The sequence below is a fragment of the Macrotis lagotis genome, chromosome X (assembly GCF_037893015.1).
Source record: "Macrotis lagotis isolate mMagLag1 chromosome X, bilby.v1.9.chrom.fasta, whole genome shotgun sequence".
Lineage (NCBI taxonomy): Eukaryota > Metazoa > Chordata > Mammalia > Peramelemorphia > Peramelidae > Macrotis > Macrotis lagotis.
The window spans coordinates 617,784,917-617,802,037 of NC_133666.1; the positions used below are offsets into that span (position 1 = coordinate 617,784,917).

Below are 17,121 nucleotides of genomic sequence, written 5' to 3' on the forward strand. Positions count from 1 at the left end.
AAGCTCTATTGAAGGAGAAAGTTGGTTCTGAAAAGGGGGATAAATCAAGTAGGGAGGGAAGGCATTTCTAGTATAATGAACAACAAAAGCAGACAATGGAAAACATAAAGCATGCTCTTGCATTGGTAGAAAGTCTGTTTTAGCTGAAGCCCAGTTTGTGTGGAAGGAAGTAGAGTGAAGTAAGCTAAAACTTCTGAAATCCCTCAATGCCATACTGAGAGGCATTAGGAAAACATTGTTTTTAGTAGTGATTTTATCAAATCGATGCACAAGGAAAAGAAATCTGGAAACAGGATGAAGAATAATTACAGAATGGAAAGTAAGAATAGAGCCAAGAAGATGAGTTAGGAGTTTATTTCAAGAGACTGGAAAGTAATGAAGGCCTATGCTAGGATGATATATACTAGGTGGTAGGAATGGTGGTCAGCAGGGTGTGGAAGAGGGAAAGGTGGATGTCAAATCCACAGAACTTTAGCCAATTGGATTTGAGAGGTGAGATGATCACATTTTCTGGGAACAGCATCAAAGATACAATGCCAAACACCTGATTTCACATGTATTTTAATAGTTGGTACAATAATGGGAATGCTGAGGATAGTTTCCCTATATTTCAATAATGTGCTTGATAAAATCCCCAAACTATCTTTATGGACGTGGTAGATTGTAGACTAAATAATACATTTAAGTGAATTCTGTCATTTGCATTCTGTCCTTTGATACCTCATTTATTGGAATATGGTATTCCAACTTTTCTATTTTTCTGAGAAACCAGTCATTCAGATTGTCTCAGCTCTATCTTGCTTTGCTTTGCTTCCAGTTTTGCTATTTTTAAAATTTTGCTCTGGTGTTTGTTCTTCTTATCATGTTTTGTATTAATTGAGTCACTTTGCTCATTAGAGAATTCACAGTTGCATTGAGATTTTTCATGATCCTGTCTGCTTTGTCAACTCTTAAGTTTGTGATCTTAAATTCTTATTTTAGGGGGTTTATTTCCAGTCTTACAGGTTATCCTTCCCCTTTATCCACTGTGATTCTAAGCCATTCTGGATGTTTTTATGGCATGTCTAGTCTATCATATGGAAGTTTTAAAGTCTTGTTCTTTCCTTCTTACTTTTTTTATCTGTAGTATTGCATAGCAACCTTTTTTTTTCTTATTTAATTACTGCTATCTTTTAAAAAAAAAATTTCATCAGGGCTTTTCCTGTAAGGGTTTATTTATTTTTCCTTGATTTTAAGAATTATTTTACTTATTATATCTGACATCATTTAGAGGTAATGCAGGAGAACTAGGTTAATATTTTCCTAACTTTATTTTTTCAAAAGTTCTCAAATTTCTGGCAAATGGAAGTATAACTCATAAACTCTCTGAAAAGCAAAGAAAGGAGTTGGCAGAGTTCGTTTTGTGCTAGAGGAAATAAAAAATAATATTTAATGGGATACTTGATCATCTCATCTTACATTGTTCATATTGCAAAAAAAAAGCTCAGATAAAATTATTGAAGTTTTATAAACCAAAAGCTTTTGCAAAAGATGAAAGAGTCAAAGAAATTCTACAAAGATCTTGACTAAGGAAGACTAAGGACCTCCAAACTAAATAAAGTATGCTGAAATATTTATATTCTCTGACTTCACTAAAAAAGATAAGCATGGGAGATAATGATCAAATGTATGCTAAAAATATAATTTAAGAATCAAGAGAGCAAAGATTACTTGGAAACCTTATCTTTATTTCAATATTTTTGTTCCAAAAGAGATTCAGAAGGTTAGTAGAGTTAACAAGAGCTAAAAAAAAATGGAAAAATAAAATTGTCTCCATTTTTACAACGAATGGCAGATCACTCATATATGCATCAGCAGAAACATCTATTTTTGTGCAGTCAACTCAGTGACTAGACCAAAGGTTCTTAAGCTTTTCTGTACTATCAACCCCTTTGTCAGTAAACTGTGAACTCTTCTAAGAATAATGTGTTTAAATGCATAAAGAATACATAAGAATATAAAGGAAACCAAATTTATTGAATTATAATTATGACACATTTTTTTTAAAAAAACTTCATGGATGCCAATTTAAAGACACCTGACTAGGTGAAAAATAGATCAAAAGTTTAAAGTATCAAGTACAAAGAGAAATTTAAGATGAGAATACATTGCAGATATTTTCAATAGACCCCAACTTCAAATGACCCATTGAATTAAAAAAAATGCAACCAAAAAAAAGGAACATATATTCACCAGGATTATTGTAAATACAAAAATTTAATTATGTAAAAGTCTCCACAATGAGAAGACCAAGCCTGAAAATTGGAAATTAGATAAGCAAATGTTTGTTCTCCTTGCCTACAGATTTTATGTGCAAGGATATTGTTTTTTGATATATAATATTGATAATATATATATAGTTTTTTATAATACTGCTTTTTTAAATATACATGCTTGTACCCATACAAACACATGTACAATATTATGAAGAAGAATTATGAAACTTTATAAATAAGATAATATCATAAAACATCAAAAGGAAATAGAAACAAAAAAAAAAGGCTATGGAAAAATTGGTTCCAAGACGCAGATGAACAACATCATCTCAATAGAATTCAAGGTGAAATTAGTATGAGAACAATTACTCATAAGATGAAACAAATTTGTCAACATTTTTGTAATGATTTTTTTAAAAACATTGATGATCGAGGAAGTAACACATTTGAATTTCTACAATTCAGTCTACATTGTGCTCCTAGGAAAAAAAATGGCACTTGCAAAGATAGTCAGAAAGAATTACTATACTGGACCAAATGCACACTAAGATCTGTATTGAAGGTGACACTACTGAAAAACTTAGTGGATTTTTTTTTTTACTGAAATATCATCTTCAGATGTTAACTGAAATTTAGCAATCAGAGCCACAGAATTCCACAATTAGAAGAGATTTCTGTGACTAGTCAAACTCATGCCTGGGGGAAAGAAAACAAGACAATCCCTTTTTAGACTCATGACTGGTCCCCCAGTGTTTATTTGAAGAACTTTTAGTTGGAACTCATTACTTTTTGAGACAGCCCTTTTCATTTTTAGCTAACTCCAGTGGTTATGAAGATTCTTCAACAGTCAGAATTTCCTTTTCTGCAAATCCTGCTCATTGACCTGGTTCTGCTTTCTGGACACAAGAAGAACAAGTTTAATCCTTTTTCATTGTGATATCTCTTCAAAGACTTGAAGACATCTGTTATATCCTCCTCAATAGTTATTTTCTTAGCCATGCTTAATATCTCTATTTCCTTCATTCTTGACTATGGCATGAAATAAAATGCTTCACCATCCTGAAAAATTCTCAGATTATAATTGTTCTTCTTAAATGTGGTATCTAGGACTAAATACAGTTCATATGTCTGATCAGGGAAGGGTAGAGAAGCACTACTAATTGTATATTATACTGTTATCTCTTATTGAATTTGTAAGGTATTAAATTCCTTGCATCATAGGATTAAAATTTGGAGCTCGAAAGGACATTAGGCAATCTTTTTATTATTATAGGTAAAGAAATTGAGGTACAAAAAGGTTAAATGATTTGTCTCAGATCACATAGATAACACTAGCATTCAAAGTTCTTTTTACTACAAATTTAGTACTCCTTCTGTTGCACTATAGTCTTTCCATTGTAACCTCAATATCTTTTGTAGATCAAAAAATGTCTTGCTATGTACTTGTGAAGCAGATTAAAACAAACAAAAAATTAAACTTAAGTAGACTTTACATTTTTCCCCATAAAAATTATACCTTGATTGATCCTTTTGTCCATTGTGTTAGCTCTCCCTCTAATCTTGTATAGTCTACAAATTTAATAAGCCTATCATTTATTCCTTTATCTATATAAAAAAGGGTTATGCAGCACAAGAACAAGCAGAGATCCCCAAGGAATTCCATTGGAGACTTTCTTACTTAAAATAAACCCATTAGTGACTATGCTTTGGAACTTTCCAGTTCTAAATCTACCTAATCATTCTGTCATCTAGCCAGCTCTCACCATTTTTCCACGAGAATATCAAGAGAAACTTTTTCAAACATTTTAAAAACAATTATCAAATATTACCAAAAATGTAGATAGACAATTTCTGCAGAATTTCTCAGTAAGCAAGATGAGCAGGACCAGAAAAACATTGTGTACCCTAACAGCAACATGGGGGTGATGATCAGCCTTGATGGACTTGCTCATTCCATCAGTGTAACAATCAAGGACAATTTGGGGCTATCTGCAATGGAGAATACCATCTGTATCTAGAGAGAAAGAATTGTGGAGTTTGAACAAAGACCAAGGACTATTACCTTTAATTTAGAAAAAGAAACTGGTATCTTACTATGTAATCTTGCTATCTCTTATACTTTTTTTATTCCTTAAGGATATGATTTCTCTCTCATCACATTCAATTTGGATCAGTGTTTACCATGGAAACAATGTAAAGACTGGCAAATTGCCTTCTGGGGGTGGGGGTGGGGGGAGGGAAGCAAGATTAGGGGAGAAATTGTAAAACTCAAAATAAATAAAATCTTTAAAAGAAAAATAATTTCTCAGTAAGTTTGTTAAAAAAAAAGAAAAATGTTAGCATAGCATATCATATTTTTGATAAAGGTATGTTAGTTTTTTTGTCATTCCTTTTTCTAGCTAGTTACAAATTATGCCTTTAATAAGACATTCTAGATTTTTATTAGAAATAAAGGATCGTTGACTGTATTCTTTTATCTTTTTGGAAAATTAGGCTTTCCCTATGGTAAAGGGGTCAAAGAAAGAAACAAACGGTTCTCAAAAGAAGAATTGCAATCATTAATAACCTTATCACATATTCCCAAATCACTGTTAAGAAAATTCAAATGTAAATAATTCCAGGGTTTTTCCTCATGCCTATCAAATTGGCAAACATAAGAGAAGATGGAAATAGTTAACATTAAGGGGACTTGGAGAAGATAGGCACAGTCATATATAGCCAGAGGTGCTGAAGAATTGGTTCAGTCATTCTGAATAGCAATTTGAAATTACACTAAAAAGTAACAATTCTCTTAGAACTATGTGTATCAGTGCTAGGTATATATCCCAAGGAGGTCAAAGACAGAAAGAAAAGATATACAAAACCTCACAGCAATTTTTGTGATAGCAAAGAACTGGAGAAAAAATAAATATTCATCAATTGGAGAAACAATTGTACCAGTGCAGTATAAGAAGTGGTAAAAGATGAAGAATACATAGGAGCAATGAAAAGACAAACCAATGCAAAATAAAATAAAAGAAGCATAGAAATTATATTCACAATGACTAGATGTAAATAAAAGAACAAAGGGCAAAAGAATGCTGTAAAATTATGTTCTTATTTGACACTAAAAAAAAAAAAGCATGCACTTTCCTGCCTTCACTGGAGAGATGAAGGACTATGAGCATAGAATGTTTCATATGTTGTAAGATGGAATTTATGTAGTTGATAAAATTCAAATGATTTTGCTGAATGCCCTCCTTTTAAATTTTTATTACAAGGGATAGTTTTCTGGGTAGAGAGAAGAAGGACTACTTTCTGAAATAAAGATGATGCAAAAACAAAAGGCATAAACAAAAATGAAAGTTAAAATAAATCAGGACAGTATTTGGCCTTCTACAGTCTTAAAGTATCTTTCTTCATTAATCTTTCAAGATGCTGAACCCCTGTCACTGAATCATATTTTCTACTTTCATTCCCTGAGAAACCAAACCAGTTGATTTTATTTTATCAGGGACTCCTAGGTACAATTTTATTATCTTCTTACTGACTTGTAGAAGTGGGGAGAAGATTCAACCCCCCCAAGCCCCCCCAAATCATGACTACTACCACAAAAAGGCAATTCAAAGGAAATGAATGTTTGCTGACTGAGGAGCAGCTAGGTGCCTCAGTGATTAGAATAGCAGCCCTGTATTCAGAAGGACCTGAGTTCAAATACTACCTGAAACATTTACTAGCTTTGTGACCCTGAGCAAGTCACTTAACCCTGTTTACCTCAGTTTCCTCATCTGAAAAAGTAAATCGAAAACAATTCCAGTATCTCAGCCAAGAAAATCCCAAATTTCTCTTCAAGAGTTTGATATGACTAATTAAGAAAAAAAGTTTAGTTAATGAGATTTGTCTGCATGCAAATTAAGGATATACTGGTTGGGAAAAAAAAGGAAAAAAGGAAACAGGTAAGCTTTCAGAAATGATTAATATAGATGATTAGTTATATAGTTGACTGAAAAGTATGCAGACATAAGACCTTGCTGTGTTTATCGTTTATGTATTATAAAAAATAAAATTGCTTCTTTACATCAAAATATAGTCTTAAGCACTCCTCCAAAAGAGTCTCTCAAGTATATATAGTATTTGGTAAATATAAGTCAGAAATAAACCTTTGTAAATACTAGCATCAAACTCTGAGATACATTATTCACCAAAAGTGTTCACAACTCTCATGAAAGATACCTTGTATTATGTCCAATTGAAAGAGGGATTTCCTCTATATGATGAAGTCTTCTAGATGCCTTTGTTATTCAAATGACAAACTGATTGCAGTAAGCATCAGAAATAGCACAGGGGCTTCTCAGTGAGATAATGATCAAAAGAGACTTACTATATATGTGTGTGTGTGTGTGTGTGTGTGTGTGTGTGTATATATATATGAATGAAGTATGCTCTCTAATCCTTCTTCCTGACCATAGAGAACATGAATATTTGTACAACTCATAGAGTCTGTCATTCTGCTATGATGATATAGGAAAAGAAATAGTATTCCCATCCAAAGAGTCTAATAATATATACAGGAAAAATCAAATGGAGTAAAAATATCTGTTTTCTGAATTCTGATAAGTAATTGGATGATTTGTCCATTGAGTTAGAATATCAGCATGTATATCTGCAGTGCCTATTAGGCACTGCAGCTGAAAGATGACTAGGATGCAGAACTGAATAGGATGACTGCATTGCACAAGTAAACACCACAGAATATATCATGATCCCAAACGAATCCCAGGTATAAAGACCCATCTCTTTAAAAAAATTTAATAAATATATTTATTTTCCCAACAACATGCAAAGATAGTTTTCAACATTCATTTTTGTAATTTGAGTTCCACATTTTTCTCCCTCCCTCCATTCCCTCCCCTCTCCCTTTAATAGAAAGTAATTTGATACAGGTTATACATGTATAACTATTCCATATTCAAGAAAGAAAAATCAGAAAAAAGGGGGAGGAAATAAAGGGAAAAAACATAAAACAAATTTTTAAAAATTGAAAATAGTATGCTTTGAAGATCCATCTTTTAATATTTAAAACTATTGTTGATGTCTTATGTTTTTCTGTGACAGCTATTTTTGAATATAGCTCTTTTCCCCAATTGGTGAGCCTTCCCTTGTGAAGAAAAAAAGAAAAAAAAACAGTTAAGTGAAACCAACCAATGTAGTGACTGCTAAAGAACAGACTACATCCACAGTCCCTGATCTCTCCAACAAAAGGAAGGAAATTAATTTCTTCTCTTCTTCAGGTTCAAGAATAGTCATTATAAATGCATGGAACTCAGTATTTTTTTTATATTGCTGTAGTCTTTATGTATTTTGTTTTCCTCATTTTGTATTCAACGCCAGAGAATGTATACTGGAGAAGTCATGTGAATGTGCAGTATGTGGAAAGGTTTCTCAATCAGCACCAGAAAAATCATATCCTAGCCTATTTCTGAATGCAGTCTATTGGAAAAGAAAACTTAGGAGACCAATAGTACTGTGCATCAAAATTTCATACTGCATGTGAGCACTTTGAGGACAGTGTCTTAGTTTTTCTAATTCAACTTAAATTGCATCCATCCTGATGCTGCCTGAAGGCAGTTACTTAATATGTATTTATTGACTAACTGATTGAATGAATACTTTTTAAAAAGGCTTTAATTACAGAAATTTCCTTAATTGTCATGCTACAGTACCAGTCAGGATAAAAGAATGGAATAGCAAATCATAACTTTAGCCTTAGCATTGAACTGAGCTTGACTGTGCCTTTTCCAGAGTAACTCAGTTACTAAATGTCATAGTTAGGCTTGGAACCCAATACTAGCATAATAATAATTGGGCTTAATAGATGTTTACTGTCTGTTCAGAAGAATACTGCTTTTTCTATATTATCATAGCAGAAGGACAGACTCTACGAGATGTACAAGTGTTCATGTTCTTAATGGTCTGGAAAGAAGGGTTAGAGATCATACTTCATGACCTGTGACTAGATAATTTCTGATGGTGAGATAAAGTAAGCCAATAGAAACTGTAAGAAGGAAAATCAAATTTAATGAATCAGAAGTTTCCAGTCCTTTCAATTGACAGAAAAGAAACAGTCCCTAGTGTGTGTGACACCTTACTTAAGGAGTCAGAACTAATGATGGCACAGTGGTTAGAATGCTAGCCCTGAAGTCAGGAGGACCCAAGTTTAAATACAGCTTCAGACACTAACTGTGCCTGACCTTGGGCATCCCTTCACTTAACCTTGATTGCCATATATCCAGGCCAGCTCCAGTTGTCCTGATCCATTTCTGGTCAAAGGAACCAGACTCTATAAGATGTACACATGTTCATGTTCTGCATGTTGGCATTACCTCCCTGCTGTAAGGTCTTTAGAATGAGACAAATATCAAAATTAATGAATTGCAAAGGACTAGAATCCAACTATCTTGACTCCCAGTCCCTTGCAGAGTTCTATAAAGAGTCTGACAAGGCAGTCTTAGAGCAAATTCAACATGAGTTTTTGACTTACCTACCAAACACAGTTGCTAATATTTTACAAGAAGAGAGAAAGCAGGAAAAGCAAAATAGCCCTTTACCTAATGGCAACATTGACAGTGAAAATAACACTAACTTGGGTTCATGAGATCTTTCAGGGAACATTAACTAATGAAACCAGATGTCTTACTTGTGAAACTATAAGTAACAAAGGTGAAGATTTTTTTCTATTTTTCTGCCAATGTGGAGCAAAACATATCAATTACTTGTTTTAAGGGGTTTGAGCAGCATGGAAACGCTATGGAATGAATAAAAACATTACTGTGAAGAATGTAGGAGCAAATAGAAAGCTCACAAAAATAAGAAAGTAAAACTACCTTTTGATTTTGGAGCTGTACTCAAAGCGTTTTAAATATATGGATCACCTTGGGGCGGCTAGGTGGTGCAGTGGATAGAGCACCAGCCCTGGAGTTAGGAGTACCTGAGTTCAAATCTGGCCTCAGACACTTAATAATTACCTAGCTGTGTGGCCTTGGGCAAGCCACTTAACCCCATTTCCTTGCAAAAACTAAAATATAAATAAATACACACACACACGTACATATATATATATATATATATATATATATATATATATATATATATGGATCAGCTTCACTGATACAAAAATTTTTATCTGGTAGTTTTTCCTTTAGAATTCAACTATTTAATTTCAGATGTTATCAAGCCTGACAGAATGTATGACCTTGTTACTATTGTGGTTCACTTGTGGAAGTAGTCCTAATGGAGGCTGTTACATTACAATAGTTAAGAGTCACAATTTTTGGTTATTCGATGATGCCATTGTAGAGAAAATAGATACACAAGTATCAAAGAATTCTAGGGGTTGACATAGACGTTTTAAAGAACCCTGAATTCAGCCTCTGGACTGAATGGGAACTATGGTGTAGAGGTACTCTCTGCCTCACTTCTTTGGCTACTTTGGAAAGGATCAAGCATTGATATTTTTTTAAGAAAAATGAAATGCTGGGAGCTCAGGGTCAGTAGCGCACCTTGAACACAACAGGCAAAGATTATGGATTAACAAACCGTTCATATCTTGGTAGATGTTTTATTTGCTCAGATGTAATACTGTCCTTACAGTTATACATGAGGATAATTTGAAATCAGAGATACCGGCTTCTCTTGTCAGAGTGGCCTTCCAGTAACTGACATTCATTTTTTTCTGTTATTTGCACTTGCACCCATAAATTTGAAAGCCTTTGGGGTGCATTAGAAAGAGTAAGAACTTGTATTAGATTGTACTGATTATTTAAAAAGAAAACACTGAATACATTGCACAAATTAGCTTATATTCAGTTTGAAGAGCATTTTCTGTGACTTTTCATGAGTAAACCTGAAATCTTGGTTCCAACCCTTGTAGTTACCTTATTGACATATTAGACTAATATGATGTATTGCAGTGTTAGGGAGGCAAGTATTTGCTTCTCTAAAGAAGTTTCTAATAACATATACTGTAGTATATGTCTATGTAGGGAACAATTGGTCAAAGGTGGCTTTTTGCTTCCCCAAGGGCAAAGACTGGCTCTGTAATTACAGTTTATTCTTATTCATTTTACTTATTGTGCCTATTGGAGTCTAAGTATTGTATGAATTGTTAATGATCCTAGCAACAAATTCGAGGGATACTCCTGTTAGTTTTTGTTAGTTATACCCTCTAAAGGGTTTAATTTTCTGTTTTGAAGGATAAATTTAAAATCTATTAAAATCAGTTAACATAGTTTAAGAAAAATTCTGTGAGAGGAGATAAATTTTCTTTTCCAGGAGTAACTGGTATCTCTGTCTAAATAGTTTTTCCTTCCATTTTAATTTCTAAGTCATCTATTCAATGTAGATGGGACAAAAAAAGCTCTGAAATTTTTCTTGCAACTGTTGGAATAATAAAAGAAATGTGTACCATACAGAGATGCTGAGGCAACTAGGTAGCACAGTGGAGAGCACTGGCCCTGGAGTCATGAAGACCTGAGTTCAAATTTGGCCTAGCTGTGTGACCTTGGACAGATCACTCAACCCTATTGCCTTAAAAATAAATGAGATGCTGCTGTAGTGGTGATTAAATAAATAAATAAATGTAAAGGGGGGTGGGTGCTTCAAGTCAGACATAAATAATAAAATTTCTAAAATCCTTTTTTTCCCCAGAATGTTATCCTTATAACCCCATGACTTATGAAGTTATTGTCCTCATTTTGGAGAGTCTTAGAGAGAGAGGTCTCTCAGTGACCCAGTGGAGAGAGAATCAGGCCAGCTCTGAAATAGGCCTCAGTTTTCCAGACTCAGTCTCTGCCGATTACATAACTCCTAGTGAAATACAATATCAATGTTTGTGACATTCCTGTATAGAAAGGGGTCCCTGACAACCTTCTGGGGCCTGAAAAACTCCTTAGAAATATAAATTTGGTCAGGTGCCTTTGGGACTGAAAATAACTGGATAGGACCCAAATGCTTGACCCTGGGGATCACAGATATTCCATAAATTTGCAATATCAATATTTGTGTAATCCCTGTATGGAAGGAGTACTTGACACCCTCCTGGGCCCTGAGAAACTCCTCAGAAATATAACTTTGGCTGGGCGCCTTTGGGTCTGAAAGTAGTCTGACAGGACCCAAGTGCTTGATCCTGGGGGTCACAGATATTCCATAAAATTGTCTAAAGATTCACAGAGCACCCTTGTTAAGTCTCATTATCTTGCTGTATCTGTAAAATTCCTGCTTCCTCCCAGGCCTGCCTCCCCCTCCCCCAGATGTGGCTGGAACAATAAGACAGCAAATCCCACTCCCTCAAACATGTGGGAAGACTGTGAATACTCAACTCCCTCCATCTCAGGAAATATGTTCGGACATAACACAAAGACCCTGACCCTTTCCCACTCTATCTAGTCTCCTATCTATGTTTACATATGTTTATGACAGGACAATATATCTAACTGCTGTCTTTGTTTCTGTATCCTGCTTGCTCTCAGTATCCGCCCCCCCCAAAAAAAACACTATAAAAACCCTATCCCCTGAACACTCAGGTGCTGTCTGATTTGGGTATTCTTCATCCCCAGGCAGTTCCCCAGGAAATAAAGATATCCAAACTTAGCAAATTCTGGTCTCTGTCTGGCTCTTTGTGTTCAGCACTAGGAAAGAAACAAGCATTCATTAAAGCGCCCACTGTGTTCAGGGCACTGCTCTAAGTGCTTGATAGGTGCCTCCTCTGCTCATGTTGAAGAAACTGAAGCCACCCAAGTCAGGTTTCTAGGCTGGGGATACATACTTAGTAAAGGCCTGTGGCTAGAGCTGAACTTGGGCCTTGCTGCCTGTGGGCCAGCTCGCTGCCCCACAGGGTTCCAGATTCCAGGCCTGGAGGAACCCCAGCTTCCCCAGGCACTTCCCACACTCATCCTGCTAGACCTACGGGAGGGGCTATGGGGCCCAAGCCAAGGCCGCACTGAGAGCCACTCTCCTGGGGTACAGGGCTGCTATTAGGGCAGGAGACACTCAACCTGGGCCGCGATTCCACCCTGAGGTCCCACTTCTCTACTCGGGGAACACACCACGGAGGCCTGACTATGCCCGCAGACTATGGAGACACCCTCCTGGGCAGCATGTAGAGCATCCCCGAAAGTGCAGGTGGGCACTTCGGCTCCAGGCCCGGCTCTGCTTCTGGTGAATGCGCAGCCCACGGGGACCTGATCGGGAAGGGGGTGATGCCCCAAGAGCCAGGCCTCTGCCTAGTCCTTGGCCTGGATGTCTGCCCCTCCCCCAGCCCACAGCCTGGCCTTGGCTCAAGCCTACCAAAGTTGTTTGGTCAGTTTCCCCTGTGCCGGGGAGGACAGGACCCCTGGCCCTCTCTACCTCACACTCCCTTAAAGGCCATGATGTCATCCCTCGCATTGAAGGTTTCCTCCCCCCCCCCCAAGCCTTTCTTTAACAGGGAAACACACCCCTGGAACCCAGAACTGGCTCTCCCCTTGGCTCAGATGTCAAAAGCTCTTTTCTCCCCCATCTTCTATCCCTTTTCATTTTAAACTGGGATCATCTACCCAGAGGAAAGTCCTGGTTTGTAGTTGTCTCCCAGTCAGGAAAGTCTCTAGGAGCCTGGATGTCCATCAGTGAACTTCCTCCTCCTGTAGGCCCCCTGAAGCCAGGGCCTGGGTCTCTAACCTTTGTATCTGCCCCAATACAAAGGTGCATTGCTTTGTTCAGAACGACCTGTGGTTTGGGAGTTTTTGTGGGTTTTTTGGTATGTCTGGGCTTATTACCTCTGGGGATTGTTTTAAAAAAAAGAACAATTTTTGCAAGAAAAAATCCAATTTTTATGTAGCTAATGCTAACTTGCATTCAAGAAAGCAAGTGGCTTTATTCACTATGATTCAGTCTGGGATGAATGTAACCACTTAAATTTTGGAGATTTCCTTAGGTATGAAGAGAAAAAACTTTATTCTTCTCCAGAAGCAGACCTTACTCAGCCTTAAAGATGGAGAATGAGGCAAAGGGACAAAAGACCCTAAGGGTCATATATCCTAAAACTATCCCCACACACCACTAACCCATCCTCATCAGTGGGGAATGTGGTCTTCACAATCTAACTGCATAAACTAATCTGAAGAAAAAAGCATATAATTCAGAGACAGGATTACCTCCAGTCCAGAGGAATGCATAGACATCCCGACTTCAGCAGATAAGACAGGGTCAGTTGACTCTTTACATTTCAGTCATGATACCCCAGAAGTTGCTTGTCAGGGGAGGAGGGGCAGAAGAGATACAGTACACAGTTCAACTATTTCTAATCTATAATATTCTACTGAAGAAATCTCAGGTCTTATCCTACTTAAGTCCAACAAATGTTTCTAGGTTTTAGATTTTTTTAACAGAGCACTTTGCTACCTGACTCTTGTACAGCGGGGGAAGATCCAGGCTGATGTCTAACATAAAGCATCCCTGCACTCTAAGAATTTATAGTCTTTTTGGGGGGGGGGGGGGAGATAAGATTTAAGTCATTAAATTGTGAAAGATAGGGCATTGTATGATTATTTGGTAAGAGGCAGGGTACAGTTGATCATCAAAACAACAGAAGCAATACCAAGCAGAAAGACAAAGACTTTTTGAGGGATGAAAGGGATATTTTAAAGGTCATTTTGAAATTATTGGAGGATTAACATAGGTACAAAATAAGGAATTATTACTGTCTATAAAGGTAACAATTTTGCTTATTTTTCAAGTCAGTCCTTTAGTCAAACTAATATTTTGAAAGATAATAGTGTGTGTGAAGCCCTACTCTTGAACTCTGTTAGGATTAAATGAAATAGTGATACTTGTTCTTAGAAATGTAGCATAGCCTTAAACTTCAAAGAGCTTTGCTCCACCATTTACTAACCATGGGACCTTAGGGTTTTACTTCTCTGGTCCTTGGTTTCCAAATCTGTAAATGGGGATGGTAACATATTCCCACCTTCATAGAACTCTTCTTAGTTTCAAACAAAGTAACATAGATATTGTGAACTGTTATTGAAAAGTAACTTGGTGTGGTGGCTAGAGATGTCCTGGATGACATGGGTTGAAGATCTGCCTCTGATATGTACTGACTGTGTGACCCTGGGCAAGTCATTTGACCTTTTAGGGCTATAGGAAGCTCTGTACAAAGAAGTGGCCAACCTTCATTGTAAGTATTTTCTTCACCTGGGATTTCCTATGTAAATGAAATCAGGTTCATCCTAAAAGTGCTATTGAAAAGTGAATCTATTATTATTACTCTACTGTAGAAAAGAGATGCAATTAATTGACTTAGAAGATCAATAAGGGCTTCATTCAGGAACTAATATTTGATGTAGGGCAACTAGGTGGCACAGTGAATACAAGGTGGTCTGAGAGTCAAGAGGACAGGAGTTAGAATCCAGCCTAAGACACTTGAAACTTACATAGCTGAATGACCTTGGGCTTGTCACTTAACCCTAATTGCTTTGCATCCACAGCCATCTCCAGTTGTCCTGATTCTGGCCACTGGACCTAGATGACCCTAAGAGGAGAAAAATAAGGCTGGTGAGTTAGCACAGCAACCCCTCACTCAAAGCTGATTCATGAGCTTGTCATGGCATCACCTTCCTGATGTCATGGTCTTCTTTGAGAATGAAGGGCAAGGGGTGACTAGGTGGTGCAGTATATAGAGCACCAGCCCTGGAGTCAGGAATTCCTGAGTTCAAATTGGCCTCAGACACTTAATAATTACCTAATTGTGTGGCCTGGGGCAAGCCACTTAACCCCATTGTCTTGCAAAAAAAAAATCTCAATCTGACTCTCAGTAATTGCAGTAAAGCACTTTTTTTCCCTAATTGATTCACTTTCCTATTCACCACAGTGACTACTCCAGACCTTTTCATCCAAACTCAAGCCTCCTATGTCACTCCCTGTATCAAATTTCTCCCATCCTAGTCCATCCTCTATTCAACTGCCAAAATAATCTTCCTAAAGATAGGTTTTACCATTTTAGCTCCTTCTTAATTCAGAAAAGGTGAACACAGTCACAGTGTCTGGCTGGCAGAAAGATAGATCTCAATGCCTCCAGGAGATGGAAGGCCTGAGAAAGGAAAAGAATTAAGATGAATATAATCACAGAGCAGACCTTCCATAGAGCACAGTGGAAGGAGCTCATAGATCTGGAGTGGTACATTTATATAGTAGAGTTGAGCACCATAGGAGTGGGAAAGAAAGCAGTCTGGGGATCACAGTCAGCAGGAAGAGGAGAGCCTGAGGAGGTAGAAAAAAACATAGTCAATGAGGAATGAGCCCAGATAGAGTATCAGTGGTTAGAGAGGGGCCTATTGAGAAAGGCAGGTGATTAGGCTGTTTGAGGTTCAGCCTTATTGTCAAATGGTAATGTTTTCCCTTCTTTAACCTCAGGAGACCAGATGCTCAGCATACAGGAACCGATCCTGAGAGAGATCATTCAGGAGGTTAGGAGGTAGCAGTGAGAATTGAGCCTTGTGGAAGATGGGTTCTGGAACACCAAAAATGCTGTGAAGCTTAGAGGCCAAAGGCAAGTACTCTAGATTAAGAGGCAGATGCAGGAAGGGTGACTGTATTAGACTAAATATATATAGAATGAAGTCTGAACTGAAAGTGATGTATTTTAGAGTATTAAGGGATTCTAAAGATATCTGAAAAAGGGAGGATATCAGACAACACAACTGAAACAAAGCAACTGATAAAATATGCCTGGTTTATCTCACCGCAGATTTCAAATTTAAGTATCCCAGTTGGTATATAAGTTTATTCACTAGTAGCATCACTGAAACATGTTTTACCCAAGATAAGATAACATTCTGCCTCTACATTTCTCTACAAATTACCCAATGTCCTTTATTCATTCATATCAACCAAGGACATCAGAGACCAAATTGCTTATATTGAATTTGGTAGAAATAAAAAAAATCTTTATCATTAATCAATTAATGTTAATTAACATTAATATATATTTATGCCATATACCATAGTTCTTTTTTCAATTTCAATTTTTCCCACTGGTTGACTAAGATATTTTTAAACCACATATTGTTCTTAGTAGTTTAGTAATGCATATATATGTATCATGTATCACATATATAATACACCTCTTGTGTATGGAAAACAAATAAATACTCCCCATATGGTTTGAGCTTCTATTTGGGACTAACTTCTATTTGAGCTAACAGCAATGTATTGTTCCAGGAGCCTGTGACCTTTGAAGATGTAGCTGTATTTTTCACCCAAGAGGAGTAGGGCCAGCTGGACCCTATTCAGGGAACTCTACAGTGATATGGTGCTAAAGAATTATGGGAACCTGTATCACTGGGTAAGATTTCATTCTAACAGTTACAGTACCAGAACAACTTTCCTCCTGAGAACAAATTCAAGAACTTTCTTTTGAAGCCAGAGATATTTCTGACCTCTTCCTAATCTTATTCGTGCTGTTGGGTTTTTCTCCCTTTTCTCTTCATCCTTTACCTGTGAGAGCTGAATTTGAGCCCTGAGACTGTTACGATTTCTAACAGAAATGATCATATTCCATTTCCTTCTCCACATTCAGGATTGCCAGTCTCAAAACCTGATATCATCTCCCAACTTGAGCTTGAGCTGGGAGGAGAGTCATGGATGCTGAGTGAAACTGGAATCGAGGAAAAGAAATTCTTTAGAGATGCTTCCAGAGGTGAGTAAATAAGAACTTGTCCCATTGGAGACAGAAAAAGAAAGAAAATAGTATGTTGTAAAGTTTGAAATATCAGAGGAAAATTTTCCTCAGGGCACCTCATTTTTTCCCCTGTAGTGAATGCCAAGTTGATTAAAATGTTCTTCCCTTCTATGT

The 17,121-nt window shown here is 36.7% G+C and overlaps 1 long non-coding RNA gene and 1 pseudogene across 1 annotated transcript in view; both read left to right on the forward strand.

Moving 5' to 3' along the window:
- The first annotated feature begins 8,589 nt into the window (after nt 1-8,589).
- LOC141499425 (ubiquitin carboxyl-terminal hydrolase 12-like) lies at nt 8,590-9,656 on the forward strand (annotated as a pseudogene).
- Nucleotides 9,657-16,500: 6,844 nt separating this feature from the next.
- The window catches only part of LOC141500061 (uncharacterized), a 32,021-nt gene continuing 31,400 nt past the window's right edge, over nt 16,501-17,121 (forward strand). Inside the window, exons 1-2 of the long non-coding RNA XR_012471828.1 lie at nt 16,501-16,611; nt 16,846-16,965. This is a non-coding gene — a long non-coding RNA (uncharacterized LOC141500061). The remainder of the gene's footprint in view (nt 16,612-16,845; nt 16,966-17,121) is intronic.